The sequence below is a fragment of the Macaca thibetana genome, chromosome 15, assembly GCF_024542745.1.
Source record: "Macaca thibetana thibetana isolate TM-01 chromosome 15, ASM2454274v1, whole genome shotgun sequence".
Classification (NCBI taxonomy): domain Eukaryota; kingdom Metazoa; phylum Chordata; class Mammalia; order Primates; family Cercopithecidae; genus Macaca; species Macaca thibetana.
Genome location: NC_065592.1, coordinates 4,165,580 through 4,180,323, shown reverse-complemented (window position 1 = coordinate 4,180,323; position 14,744 = coordinate 4,165,580). Strand labels below are relative to the sequence as shown.

General features: G+C 46.7%; 3 protein-coding genes across 8 annotated transcripts in view; 1 reads left to right on the top strand and 2 right to left on the bottom strand.

The window, feature by feature from the left end:
- Positions 1–8,113, bottom strand: part of LOC126937122 (40S ribosomal protein S17-like) — a 136,853-nt gene extending 128,740 nt beyond the window's left edge. The window contains exon 1 of the mRNA XM_050760478.1: positions 8,109–8,113. The gene's annotated coding sequence lies outside the window, so the exon portion shown is untranslated. The remainder of the gene's footprint in view (positions 1–8,108) is intronic.
- The window catches only part of EXD3 (exonuclease 3'-5' domain containing 3), a 119,503-nt gene that overhangs the window by 80,524 nt on the left and 24,235 nt on the right, over positions 1–14,744 (top strand). The gene's annotated exons all lie outside the window — the stretch shown is intronic.
- Positions 1–14,744, bottom strand: part of MRPL41 (mitochondrial ribosomal protein L41) — a 232,279-nt gene that overhangs the window by 203,889 nt on the left and 13,646 nt on the right. The gene's annotated exons all lie outside the window — the stretch shown is intronic.

The following is a 14,744-nucleotide window of genomic DNA, read 5'->3' as shown; positions in this document are numbered from 1 at the left end:
AGTTCAAGACCAGCCTGGCCAAGATGGTGAAACCCTGTCTCTACTAAAAGCACAAAAATTAGCCAGGCATGGTGGCAGGTGCCTGTAATCCCAGCTACTTGGGAGGCTGAGGCAGCGAATTGCTTGAATCCGGGAGGCAGAGGTTGCAGCAGTGAGTGGAGATCATGCCACTGCACTCCAGCCTAGGTGACAGAGCAAGACTCTGTCTCAAAAAAATAGAAAAAAAAAAAAATGGATTGTGGTACCAGGAGTGGGGTGCTGGTGTAACACACAGCTAAAAAATGCGGAAGTAGTTTTAGAATCAGGTAATGAGTAGAGGGTGGAAGAGTTCTGAGGATCACAACAGGAAAGGCCTAGAGAGCCTTGAAACAGACTGTAGAAATATGGACATTAAAAGTGTCGAAGGTTAGGAAATAGGAGCGGGATGCTGGTAAATGCAGCTGAAACAGACGGAGCCGAGATGGTTAGACCTAAGCCACAACAGTGTGAGGGTGTCAGACCAAAGCCAAATTGACCAGGTTTCTCCCTTAGGGGAGTAAGAAGTGGGGTTAGTTGGTATTTATTCTTCATGGAGAGGCGGAATCCATCTTGAACCCTCGATTTGTTTAAATACTAGTTATGGGTAATCTTACCCATATGTTTTTTCTAATTACTTTTATTCTCTTTCCTTCAGTAAGAAGTGAATTTTTTTTTTTTTTTTTTTTTTTTTTTTTTTTTTTGGAGACAGAGCCTTGCTCTGTCACCCAGGCTGTAGTGCAGTGGCACGATCTCGGCTCACTGCAAGCTCCACCTCCCGGGTTCACACCATTCTCCTGCCTCAGCCTCCCAAGTAGCTGGGACCACAGGCGCCCACCACCATGCCCAGCTAGTTTTTTGTATTTTTAGTAGAGACGGGGTTTCACCATGTTAGCCAGGATGGTCCCGATAAAAGAGTGAAGAATTTTTCTAATTACTTTTCACTGGTTTTTATCTCCTAGGTCTTCTGCTCCAAGCTCTTAGTGAATTCTGTATTTTTAGGACTTTCTCTACAAGTAGTACAGCTTTATTTTCACCCTCATTTGTTTTCTGGACTGTCTGCTTATGTGAACATCCTAGACAGGTGTTCCCGTTTGTGACCACCTGACTCACAGCTGTAACGATCTCACAGATGCAGACATAGCTCAGGCATTTTCTGGAGAGAACATCTTTTAAGAAGGGAAGCCATAGAGCTTTCGTGTTCTTTTTCTTTTTCTTTTTTTTTTTTTTTTTTTTTGAGACGGAGTCTCGCTCTGTCACCCAGGCTGGAGTGCAGTGGCCGGATCTCAGCTCACTGCAAGCTCCGCCTCCCAGGTTCACGCCATTCTCCTGCCTCAGCCTCCCGAGTAGCTGGGACTACAGGTGCCTGCCACCTCGCCCGGCTAAGTTTTTGTATTTTTAGTAGAGACGGGGTTTCACTGTGTTACCCAGGATGGTCTCGATCTCCTGACCTCGTGATCCGCCCGCCTCAGCCTCCCAAAGTGCTGGGATTCCAGGCGTGAGCCACCGCGCCTGGCCTTCTTTTTTTTTTTTTTTTTTTTTTTTTTTTTTTTTTTTTTTTTTGAGACAAAGCCTCGCTCTGTTGCCCAGGTGTCCGGAGTGCAGTGGTGCTACCTGGGCTCACTGCAAGCTTCACCTCCCAGGTTCAAGCGATTCTCCTGTCTCAGCCTCCTGAGTAGCAGGGATTACAGGCGCCTGCCACTACATCCAGCTAATTTTTGTATCTGCAGTAGAGATAGGGTTTCTCCATGTTGGCCAGGCTGGTCTCGAATTCCTGACCTCAGGCGATCTGCCCACTTCAGCCTCCCAAAGTGCTGGGATTCCAGGCGTGAGCCGCCGCGCCCGGCAGGATCTTTCCAAATCATGCGTTTTCTACTAAGACTCCTGGAGAGATGAGTTAATTGTTTCATGTAAGGATTATATCTTGAGTTTCATTTTCCATATACCTTTCAAAAGGAGCCTTACTAATAAACTTACAAACATTTTTTAAAAAGAAAACGGAAAGGCCGGGCGCGGTGGCTCACGCCTGTAATCCCAGCACTTTGGGAGGCCGAGGCGGGCGGATCACAAGGTCAGGAGATCGAGACCACGGTGAAACCCCGTCTCTACTAAAAATACAAAAAATTAGCCGGGCGCAGTGGCGGGCGCCTGTAGTCCCAGCTACTCGGGAGGCTGAGGCAGGGGAATGGCGTGAACCCGGGAGGCGGAGCTTGCAGTGAGCCGAGATCGCGCCACTGCACCCCAGCCTGGGCGACAGAGCGAGACTCCGTCTCAAAAAAAAAAAAAAAAAGAAAACGGAAAGAAAGCGCTCCGGGTGAGAGCCCAGAGGATGTGAAGAGCACGTCCTGACAGAGTGGAGGGAGACAGGCCCCTGCTAGGTGGTGGCGGGAGACGCCATGGGGCTGTGTCCTGCTGTCGGACAGAGACTTTGTCAGGTGAACCTGGGTGTTCAGCTGAGGAGATCTCCAGACTGTGGAAGATGCAGCCTGGCCTGTTCCTGCTGCTTATGGTGAAATGTGAGCATAGACCTGGATATTCAGCGGAGGAGATCTCCAGACTGTGGAAGATGCAGCTTAGTCTCTTCTTGCTGCTTATGGCAGAATGTGAGCAGAAGGGGAGGGACTGAGGGGAGCACTCTTAAACAAAAAGGAGGCCGGGCGCAGTGGGTCAAGCCTGTAATCCCAGCACTTTGGGAGGCCAAGGCAGGCGGATCACAAGGTCAGGAGATCGAGACCATCCTGGCTAACACAGTGAAACCCCGTCTCTACTAAAACAATACAAAAAACTAGCCGGGCGAGGTGGCGGGCGCCTGTAGTCCCAGCTACTCGGGAGGCTGAGGCAGGAGAATGGCGTAAACCCGGGAGGCGGAGCTTGCAGTGAGCCGAGATCGTGCCACTGCACTCCAGCCTGGGTGACAGAGGGAGACTCCGTCTCAAAAAAAAAAAAAAAAAGGCCGGGCATGGTGGCTCAAGCCTGTAATCCCAGCACTTTGGGAGGCTGAGACGGGCGGATCACAAGGTCAGGAGATCGAGACCATCCTCGCTAACACGGTGAAACCCCGTCTCTACTAAAAAATGCAAAAAAAAAAAAAAAAAAACTAGCCGGGCGAGGTGGCGGGCGCCTGTAGTCCCAGCTACTCGGGAGGCTGAGGCAGGAGAATGGCGTGAACCGGGGAGGCGGAGCTTGCAGTGAGCTGAGATCCGGCCACTGCACCCCAGCCTGGGCGACAGAGCAAGACTCCGTCTCAAAAAAAAAAAAAAAAACAAAAAAACAAAAAGGAACTAGGACTTGATGATTTGGGAAACTTTCATCCTGTCCAGATGGCAAAAGATGCTAAGAATAAGTGATTGTTCCCAAAAGTGTGACCTGAAAAGCCGAGTGTGTATCTGTGCATGAGTGAGGTCAGAGCAGTCAGTCTTCAAAAGCAAACCTGAGGCTTCCAGAAAGTGCAGGGGCATCAGCCCTTGGCCACCTCCACAGACACTGAAGTGGACAGGAAATGTGCCAGCGAAGTTCCACGCCACTCACAATCTTCTGAGACGCGTCGCGTCAGCCACTGCAAGCACGGAAGTCAGTTCTCGATAGTAAATCTCTTCTATCTCCCACTGGTTCACTTCCCTAGATCAGCCCAACTGACAAATTTTGGTGCCGGAAGTTGTTGCAGAGGAAGGTCTTACAGATGAGTTCTCTGCACTGGTTCTGGGACTTCTGGAATTGGTTCTCTAATACTATTAGGTTTAGAGACACTAAGGGCCTAGTTTCCAGTAGTAAAGAGGATATAGGCCGGGCGCGGTGGCTCACGCCTGTAATCCCAACACTTTGGGAGGCCGAGGCAGGTGGATCACAAGGTCAGGAGATCGAGACCATCCTGGCTAACACGGTGAAACCCCGTCTCTACTAAAAATACAAAAAATTAGCCGGGCGCGGTGGCGGGCACCTGTAGTCCCAGCTCCTCGGGAGGCTGAGGCAGGAGAATGGCGTGAACCCGGGAGGCGGAGCTTGCAGTGAGCTGAGATCGTGCCACTGCCCTCCAGACTAGGTGACAGAGCGAGACTCCGTCTCAAAAAAAAAAAAAAAAAAAAGAATACAGTAGTCCATGGTGAGATCTTGCAAAATTATTCAAAGTATTGCCATGGGATACCCTTCATTGGGAACCGGTAGAAGCACAGATTCTGAGGGAGCAAGTATTTGCTGCTTCCAAACATTGCAGTCAAACTTTTTTTTTTTTTTTTTTTTTTGAGACGGAGTCTTGCTCTGTCGCCCAGGCTGGAGTGCAGTGGCCGGATCTCAGCTCACTGCAAGCTCCGCCTCCCGGGTTCCCGCCATTCTCCTGCCTCAGCCTCCCGAGTAGCTGGGACTACAGGCGCCCGCCACCTCGCCCGGCTAGTTTTTTGTATTTTTTAGTAGAGACGGGGTTTCACCGTGTCAGCCAGGATGGTCTCGATCTCCTGACCTCGTGATCCACCCGTCTCGGCCTCCCAAAGTGCTGGGATTACAGGCTTGAGCCACCGCGCCCGGCCTGCAGTCAAACTAATGGGTATAATGGGATGGGCTGGTTGCTCCTCACTGTGCTGGAGAAAGTGGGGAAGAAAAAGATGAGCTCAGGCTCCACACGAAGGACCTGCCAGCTTCTATAGTGGCCCTAAAAGGAGCCCCTTATCCCCTGTGGCTGCAGAAGTAAAACTGCTGAACGCCAAGCCTAGAGTTTAATCCTGTGAGCAGCTGAATCACAACAGAAAGTAAATTCACAGCTGATGTTATTAACCTTTGTCCACTTGGCCAGTCCTGTCCATGTAAAATTATACTTCATTGTCTTTGAACGTGCTTTTCTCTGATTCTTTTTTGTTTTTGTTTTTGTTTTTGAGATGGAGTCTCGCTCTGTCACCCAGGCTGGAGCGCAATGGCATGATCTCGGCTCACTGCAGCCTCCACCTCCCGGGTTCAAGCGATTCTCCTGCCTCAGGCTCCCCAGTAGCTGGGATTACAGGCGCCCGCCATCACACCCAGCTAATTTTTGTATTTTTAGTAGAGACAGGGTTTCACCATGTTGGCTGGGATGGTCTCGATCTCCTGACCTCGTGATTCACCTGCCTTGGCCTCCCAAAGTGCTGGGATGACAGGCGTGAGCCACCATGCCCGGCTCTTTCTCTGATTCTTGATGAAGTTGAGCATCTTTCCATATGTTCTCTAGCTATTTGCGCTTTCTGTTCTGTGGAGCGCCTTGTGGCTGCCACTGCTGCCCTAAGAAAGGCCTGGCTGCAAGGCTGGGAACTCGGCTGGGAAACAGTTCCCTGACTGATATAAACCTTCCCTAACGATGAAGGTGGTTTGCGGTGCCTAATCTTTACAAACAATGTGGTTTATGCTGGACATCACTTTCCTCCCAGGACTCTGGAATTTTGGTATATGCCAGGCAGAGGGTATCAATGTGACTACCCCCCAGTAAAAACTTCAGGTGATGAGTCCCTAATGAACTTCCCAGATAGACAACGCTTCACAAATGTCATTACAACTTTTTGCAGAAGTTAAGCGCATCGCACAGGATTCTCTTGGGAGACGACTCCTGGGTGCCTGAACCCTGTTTCCTCTGACTCTCCTGAGCGAGGGTTCCTGGGTGCCTGAGCCCCGTTTCCTCTGACTCTCCTGGGAGACAGCTCCTGGGTGCCTGAGCCCCGTTTGCTCCGGACTTTGCCCTGTGTGCCTTTTCCCTGTGCTGACACTGCTGTATACTGTTCACTGTAGTGAGTCTTAGCCAGTGTGACTGTGTGCTGAGTCCTGAGTAACACTGAATCACCAAGCCTCAGGATGATCTTGGGAACCCTCAACACGTGCCTGGTCCAGTCTTTTGCTTTCATTTTTAAGAGACAGGGTCTCATTCTGTGTGGCTGGAGTATAGTGGTGTGATCATAGCTGACTGCAGCCTCAAAATCCTAGGCTCAAGTGAGCCTCCCAACTCAGCCTCCTAAGTAGCTAGGAACACAGGCACAGGCCACCACACCCAACTAATTTTTAAAATTGTTTGCAGAGACAGGATCTCGCTATGTTGCCCAGGCTGGTCTTGAACTCCTGGCCTCGGGTGATCCTCCTGCTTCAGCCTCCCAAAGTGCTGGGATTACAGGTGTGAGCCACCGTGCCCGGCCTGGCCTTGAGTTTTTACATGATGCCATGATGTCTAAATTCCTCTAGCATTTTCACTCTAGCATTTCTGTAGCATTAATTCCTCTAGCATTTCGTGTCTAGTAGGGTGAGTATCTACCTCGTTCTTCTGCTTCAGTCCTTTGTCCTTTCTGTATAGGTTTAGAAACAGCTCACCAATTCAGTTTTGCTTGGAACTGCATTGGCTCTATAAATCAATTCAGGGAAAAGTGACATTTCTAAGATATTGAGGCCAGGTGCAGTGACCTCACCTATAATCTCAGCACTTTGGGAGGCCAAGGAGGGAAAATTGCTTGAGCCCAGGAGTTTGAGACCAGCCTGACAACATAATGAGACATTGTTTCTAAAAAAAGAAATAGCCAGGCATGGTGGCGCACACCTGTGGTCCTGGCCACCTGAGGGACTGAGGTGGGAGGATCACCTGAACCCATGAGGTCGAGGCTACACAGTGAGCCATGATCATGCCACTGCACTCCAGCCTGGGCAACACAGCAAGACCTCATTAGAAATATATATATATATATACACACACATACACACACACACACACACATATACACACATATATATATATATATATATTTTTTTTTTTTTTTTTTTTTTTGAGATGAGGTCTCTCTGTGTGTTGCCCAGGCTGGACTGCAATGGTGTGATCTTGGCTCACTGCAACCTCCACCTCAGGGTTCAAACGATTCTCCTGCCTCAGCCTCCTGAGTAGCTGGGATTACAGGCATGCGCCACCACACCCAGCTAATTCTTGTGTTTTAAGTTGAGATGAGGTTTCATCATGTTGGCCACACTGGTCTCAAATTCCTGACCTCATGATCCAGCCGCCTCGGCCTCCCAAAGTGCTGAGATTACAGGCGTGAGCCACCACGCCTGGCCTCTTTCTAACACATTTAATAACCTCCATAAAAATCTTGCATGTCATTTGTTAGATTTCATCCCAGGAACTTTACATTTTTGTTGCTTTTATAAATTGCGTGGGTTTTATTTTCCGCTGATACAGGGACTGTGGTTGCCCTTGATGAGTTACTCTTATATCCAGAAGACTTGCTAAATGCCCCTAAATCTTACTGAATTGGTTGTCAATTATTTCGAGTTCTCTTTTTTTTTTTTTTTTTTTTTTTGAGACGGAGTCTCGCTCTGTCGCCCAGGCTGGAGTGCAGTGGCGATCTCAGCTCACTGTAAGCTCCGCCTCCCGGGTTTACACCATTCTCCTGCCTCAGCCTCCCGAGCAGCTGGGACTACAGGTGCCCGCCACCTCGCCCGGCTAGTTTTTTGTATTTTTTAGTAGAGACGGGGTTTCACCATGTTAGCCAGGATGGTCTCGATCTCCTGACCTCGTGATCCGCCCATCTCGGCCTCCCAAAGTGCTGGGATTACAGGCTTGAGCCACCGCACCCGGCCTGGAGTTCTCTTTGTACACATCATCTGCAAACTATGAGGGTTTTATTTCTTCCTTTTCAGTCCTTATATCTTTCCTTCCTTATTTCTGTTTGTTTTTTGAGACGGAGTCTGGTTCTGTGGCCCAGGCTGGAGTACAGTGGTGTGATCTCGGCTCACTGCAAGCTCCGCCTTCCGGGTTGACGTCATTCTCCTGACTCAGCCTCCCGAGTAGCTGGGACTACAGGCGCCCGCCACCATGCCAGTCTAATTTTTCTATTTTTAGTAGAGTCAGGGTTTCACCGTGTTAGCCAGGATGATCTCGATCTCCTGACCTTGTGATCCGCCCGCCTCGGCCTCCCAAAGTGCTGGGATTACAGGCATGAGCCACCGCGCCCGGCCTCCTTCCTTATTTCATTAGTCCAGATCTCCAAGACAGTGTTGAATAGAAATGGTGATGGTAGCCATCCTTGTGTTGTTTCTGATTCAGAAAGGAAAGTTTTAACATGAAATACGGTGGTTGCTCGATATTCTGTACCATGCTGAGGCAGTTCCCCCGTGATTCCACATTTGCTGTAAGTTTTTGTTGTGAATGAATATTGAATCCACCTACCTAATGCTTTCCCGGCAGCTATGGAGATGCCCATAGGCTTGTTTATCCTTTAATCTGTAAATGTGATGAATGACATTACTAACTTTTTGAATTTGGGACTAATCTTTCTTTCCTGGGTTAAATTCAACTTGGTCCCGCATATTGCCCTTCTTAATACATTGTGGACTTTGGTCTGTGATTTTTTTTTTTTTTTTTTTTTTTGAGACAGAGTCTTGCTCCATTGCCCAGGCTGGAGTGCAGTGGCATGATCTCAGCTCACTGCAGCCTCCACCTCCCGGGTTCAAGCGATTCTCCTGCCTCAGCCTCCCAAGTAGATGGGATTACAGGTGTGCACCACCACACCTGGCTAATGTTTGTATTTTTAGTAGAGACGGAGTTTTGCCATGTCGGCCAGGCTGGTCTCAAACTCCCAACCTCAGGTGATCTGTCCTCCTCAGCCTCCCAAAGTGCTGGGATTACAGGTGTGAGCCACCGCACCCGGCCTGGTCTGTGATTTTTCCTTTTGAAGTGGCGTCTTGCTGTGTTACCCAGGCTGGCCTCAAACTCCTGCACTCAAGTGATCCTCTCACCTCACTGAGACTACAATAGCTAGGACTGTAAGCATGTGGCACCACTCCTGGCTTGGTCTGTGATTTTGTTTGGGAAGCTTGTATCCATCTTCATGGGTACATCTGACATAAAATTTTCCTTTCTCTTTTTTCTGGCCTCATATATACGTTGGGAAGTTTTCCGTCTTTTTTCTGCAACTGAGTAATGTTTAAATGACCTGCTCCTGCAACTGGCTCACCTCCCATGAGGCTTCCCGGCCTGATGTTTTCTTTCTTTTTTTTTTTTTTTTGAGACAGAGTCTCGCTCTGTCTCCCAGGCTGGAGTGCAGTGGCCGGATCTCAGCTCACTGCAAGCTCCGCCTCCCGGGTTCACGCCATTCTCCTGCCTCAGCCTCCCGAGTAGCTGGGACTACAGGCGCCCGCCACCTCGCCCGGCTAATTTTTTTGTATTTTTAGTAGAGACGGGGTTTCACCATGTTAGCCAGGATGGTCTCGATCTCCTGACCTCGTGATCCGCCCGTCTCGGCCTCCCTAAGTGCTGGGATTACAGGCGTGAGCCACCGCACCCAGCCTCGGCCTGATGTTTTCTTTGAGGAGAATGTTCTGATACTGAGTTTTATTCATAGTTATAGAACCACTTGGCTGGCTGTGTCTTCTTGATCACATTTGGTAATTTATAATTTTTCTGGAGTGTGTCCATTTAATCCAACATTTCAAATATATAAGTATAAATTGTTAATGTCCTCTGTTAAGGTTCTGCTGTGTCTGCAACTGGGTTCCCTTCCTTTTGCTCTCACTCTTCTTGTGATCTCGCAGAAATGTGTCAACTTACTGCCTTTTTTTTTTTTTTGAGATGGAGTCTCGCTCTGTCGCCCAGGCTGGAGTGCAGTGGCTGGATCTCGGCTCACTGCAAGCTCCACCTCCTGGGTTCACGCCATTCTCCTGCCTCAGCCTCCTGAGTAGCTGGGTCTACAGGTGCCGCTACCACGCCCGGCTAATTTTTTTGTATTTTTAGTACAGACAGGGTTTCACCCTGTTGGCCAGGATGGTCTCGATCTCCTGACCTCATGACCTGCCCACCTCGGCCTCCCAAAGTACTGGGATTACAGGTGTGAGCCACTGCGCCCAGCCAACTTACTGCCTTTTAAAATAACCAGTATTTGGCTTTGTTGAGTCTTTCTGTTGCATTTTTGTTGTCTATCTCATCAATTTCTAATCTTATCTTTATAATTTCCTTCCTTTTGCTTTCTTGGGTTTGTTTCCAAGTGACTTCGCTTAGTTCTTTAATATTCAGGCTCTTATATTTTAATGATATAAATATTTCAGGGCATAAATTTTTCTCAAAGTATTGTTTTCACTGCGTTTTATCAGTTTTGATATAGAGTGTTTTCATTGTTTTTAGTTCTAATAACGTTTGAATATCAATTATGATTACTTATTTGACTTCATTCTTTAGAAGACTGTTTTTCAATTTTAGAAAGCTTGGATCTTGGGGCTTTTAGTTATCTTTTTAAAAATGATTTCTAACCTAACTTTAGGAACATAGTCTGTATGTTTCCAGTTTTGGAAATTTCTTGATTTGCTTCATAGCCAAGTAGATGATCCTTTTTTTTTTTTTTTTTTTTTTTTTTGAGACGGAGTCTCACTCTGTTGCCCAGGCTGGAGTGCAGTGGCACCATCTTGGCTCACTGCAACATCCACCTGCCCGGTTCAAGCAATTCTCCTGCCTCAGCCTCCCAAGTAGCTGGGACTACAGATGCACACCACCATACCTGTCTAATTTTTGTCTTTTTAGTAGAGATGGAGTTTCACCATATTGGCCAGGCTGGTCTTGAACTCCTGACCTTGTGATCTGCCCACCTCAGCCTCCTAAAGTGCTGGGATTATAGGCGTGAGTCACCACGCCCAGCCTAAATCATCTTTATCCTATTTGCTTTTCTGCCTGATTCTACCAAGAGAGCCATACTGAAGTTTCCTGTGATGGTGCATTCATCAAATTTTCCACACAATTATGTCAGTGTTTGCTTTATAAGTTTTAAAGTTATGTTAGTAGGTGCATATACATATTATTATTAGAATTATTATATCTTTCTATTGTATGAAATCTTTTATAATTATGAGGTAAACCTCTTTGACTCCAGTAATGCTCTTTGCTATAAAATATATTTTAAGGCCGGGCGCGGTGGCTCAAGCCTGTAATCCCAGCACTTTGGGAGGCCGAGGCGGGCAGATCACAAGGTCAGGAGATCGAGACCACAGTGAAACCCCTACTAAAAATACAAAAAATTAGCCGGGTGCAGTGGCGGGCGCCTGTAGTCCCAGCTACTCAGGAGGCTGAGGCAGGAGAATGGCGGGAACCCGGGAGGCGGAGCTTGCAGTGAGCCTAGATCACGCCACTGCACTCCAGCCTGGGCAACAGCATGAGACTCCGTCTCAAAAAAAAAAAAAATATATATATATATATATATTTTTTAACTGGCTGGGCGCGGTAGCTCAAGCCTGTAATCCCAGCACTTTGGGAGGCCGAGATAGGTGGATCACAAGGTCAGGAGATTGAGACCATCCTGTCTAACACAGTGAAACCCTGTCTCCACTAAAAAATACAAAAAAAAAAAAAAAAACTAGCCGGGCGAGGTGGCGGGCGCCTGTAGTCCCAGCTACTCGGGAGGCTAAGGCAGGAGAATGGCGTAAACCCGGGAGGTGGAGCTTGCAGTGAGCTGAGATCCAGCCACTGCACTCCAGCCTGGGTGACAGAGCGAGACTCCGTCTCAAAAAAATATATATATATATATGTGTGGGGGGGGGGGGGGGGGGTGTATATATATATTTTAACATTAATACCATTTCTCCATTATTCTTTGGTTAGTACTGGTAGAGCACTTTTTCATCCTTTTACTTTCAAACTTCTTTTATATAGTAGGTGTATTTCTTGCAAACTGTTTCTAGCTGGATTTTTTTTTTAAATCTAGTCTGAGTCTTTGCTTTTTAACTTATTAGTTTAGTCCTTTTACATTTATTATAATTATTGATAGAATTTGGGTTTAGTCGTACTATCTTAATTTGTGCTTTCTATTTGTACAACTTTTTCTATTCTTTTTCCTCTTCTTTTTTTCATGCTTTTAGCTTTTTTACCTTCATTCTATGTTTCCTTCAGTCAGTTTGAAAGCTATAAATTCTATTGCTGTTGCTTTCCTTGTTTTCTTAAAATATGCATATTTTGCTATGGATTTATTTCTTTTCTTTGTAGGGATTGCCCTAGAATTTTTTTTTTTTTTAAGACAGAGTCTCACTTTGTCACCCAGGCTGGAGTACAGTGGCACTATCTTGGCTCACTGCAATCTCCACCTCCCAGGTTCAAGCAATTCTGCCTCAGCCTCCCGAGTAGCTGGAACTACAGGCACCCCACACCACACCCAGCTAATGTTTGTATTTTTAGTAGAGATGAGGTTGCGCCATGTTGGCCAGGCTGGTGTCAATCTCCTGACCTCAAGTAATCCACCTGCCTCGGCCTGCCAAAGTGCTGGGATTGCAGGCATGAGCCACCACGCATGGCCGAGAAATGTTAACACGTATATTTGAGTTACCAGTATTTAAAGTTACAGTTAAGTCAGGGATCTTACATCGATTTATGTTTCATATATTTTAATAGCTTTTGGGGTACAAGTGGCATTTGGTTGCATGGATGAATTGTATAATGATAAAGTCTGATACGTCACTGCACTGTCACCCAAATAGTATATATTGTACCCAATATGTCGCTTTTTATCCCTTACTCCTCCTCCTGCCCTCCCCACTTCTGAGCCTTCAGTGTCCATTATATCACTCTGCATGCCTTTGTGTACCCATAGGTTAGTTCCCACTTGTAAGTGAGAACATACAGTATTTGGTTTTCCATTCCTGAGTTACTTAGAGTAATGGCCTCCAGATCCATTCAGGTTTCTGTGGAGACATTATTTTGTTCTTTTTTATGGCTGAGTAGTATTCCATGGTGTATATAGACCACATTTTTTTATCCACTCGTTGGTTGATGGATACTTAGGTTAGTTCCATATCTTTGCAATTGTGACTTGTGCTGTGAGAAACATATGTGTGCGATTGTCTTTCTGATATACTAACTTATTTTCCTTTGGGTAGATACTCAGTAGTGGGACTGCTGGAGCACGTGGTAGATCTGCTTTTAATTCTTTGAGAAATCTCCATGCTGTTTTCATAGATGTTGTACTAATTATTTTTATTTATTTATTTATTTATTTATTTATTTATTTTATTTTGAGATGAAGTCTAGCTCTGTCACCAGGCTGGAGTGCAATGGCGCGATCTTGGCTCACTGCAACGTCCACCTCCCAGGTTCAAGTGGTTATTCTGCCTCAGCCTTCTGAGTAGCTGGGACTACAGACACCTGCCACCACGCCTGGCTAATTTTTTGTCTTTTTAGCAGAGACCGGGTTTCACCATGTTGGGCGGGCTGGTCTCGAACTCCTGACCTTGTGCTCCACCCGCTTTGGCCTCCCAAAGTGCTGGGATTAAGGCGTGAGCCACCGCACTGGTCTTTTTTACATTTTAATAATGTCTATTTTGGCTATAGGGCAAGGTGGCATCTCATTGTGGTTTTAATTTGCATTTCCCTGATGATTCGTGATGTTGAACGCTTTTTCACGTTTGCTGGCTATTTGTATATCTTCTTTTGAGAAATGTCTATTCACATGTCATTTGCCCACTTTTTGATGGGATTCTTTGTTGTTTTTTTTTTTGCTGATTGGTTTGAGTTCCTTGTAGATACTTGATATTACCTCTTCGTTAGATGCATAGTTTGCGAATATTTTCGCCCATTCTGTGGGCTGTTTGTTTTCTCTGATGATTATTTCTTTTGCTGTGCAGAAGCTTTTTAGTTGAATTAGGTCGCATTTATTTATTTTTCTTTTTGTTGCATTTGCTTTTGTGGTTCTAGTCAAAACTGTTTGCTTAAGCCAATGTGCAGAAGAGCTTTCCTCGATTTCCTTCTAGAATGTTTATGGTTCAGGTCTTAGATTTAAGTCTTTCATCCATCTTGAGTTGGTTTTTGTATATGTGAGAGATAGGGATCCAGTTTCATTCTCCTACACGTGGCCAGCCAGTTTTCTCAGCACCAGTTATTTGATAGGGTGTCTTTCTCTCCAATTTATGTTTATTTAGACTTTGAAAAGATCAGTTGATTGTAAGTATTTGGTTTTATTTCTGGATTCTCTATTCCATCCCATTGGTCTATGTATCTACTTTTATATCAGTACTATGCTGTTTTGGTAACTACACTGTGTTAGTCCATTCTCACATTGCTATAAAGGAATACCTGAGGCCAGGTGCAGTGGCTCACGCCTGTAATCCTAGGACTTTGAGAGGCTGAGGCGGGTGGATCACCTGAGGTTGGGAGTTCGAGACCAGCCTGACCAACATGGTGAAACCCCGTCTCTACTAAAATACAAAAAATTAGCTGGGCGTGGTGGCGCGTGCCTGTAGTCCCAGCTACTCAGGAGGCTGAGGCAGGGGAATCGCTTAAACCTGGGAAGTGGAGATTGTTGTGAGCCGAGATCATGCCACCGCACTCCAGCCTGGTGACAGAGCAAGACTCCATCTTAAAAAAAAAAAAAAAAAAAAATTTGTCAGGCTTGGTGGTGGGCACCTGTAGTCCCAGCTACTCGGGAAGCTGAGGCAGGAGAATCACTTGAACCTGGGAGACAGAGGTTGCAGTGAGCTGAGATCATGTCACTGCACTGTACTCCAGCGTGGGCGACAGAGCTCAAAAAAAAGAAAAAAAGAAATACCTGGGACTGGGTAACTTAAAAGAAGTTCGGTTGGCTCATGGTTCTGGAGGCTGTACAGGAACCATATCACTGGCATCTGCTTCTGGGGAGCCTCTGGAAACTTCCGGTCCTGGCAGAAGGCAAAGCAGGAGCTTGCATGTCACATGGTGAAGGCAGGAGCGAGACAGCAAGAGGGGACGCGCTGCGCACTTTTAAACGACCAGGCAAGGAAAGGACCAAGGGGGATGG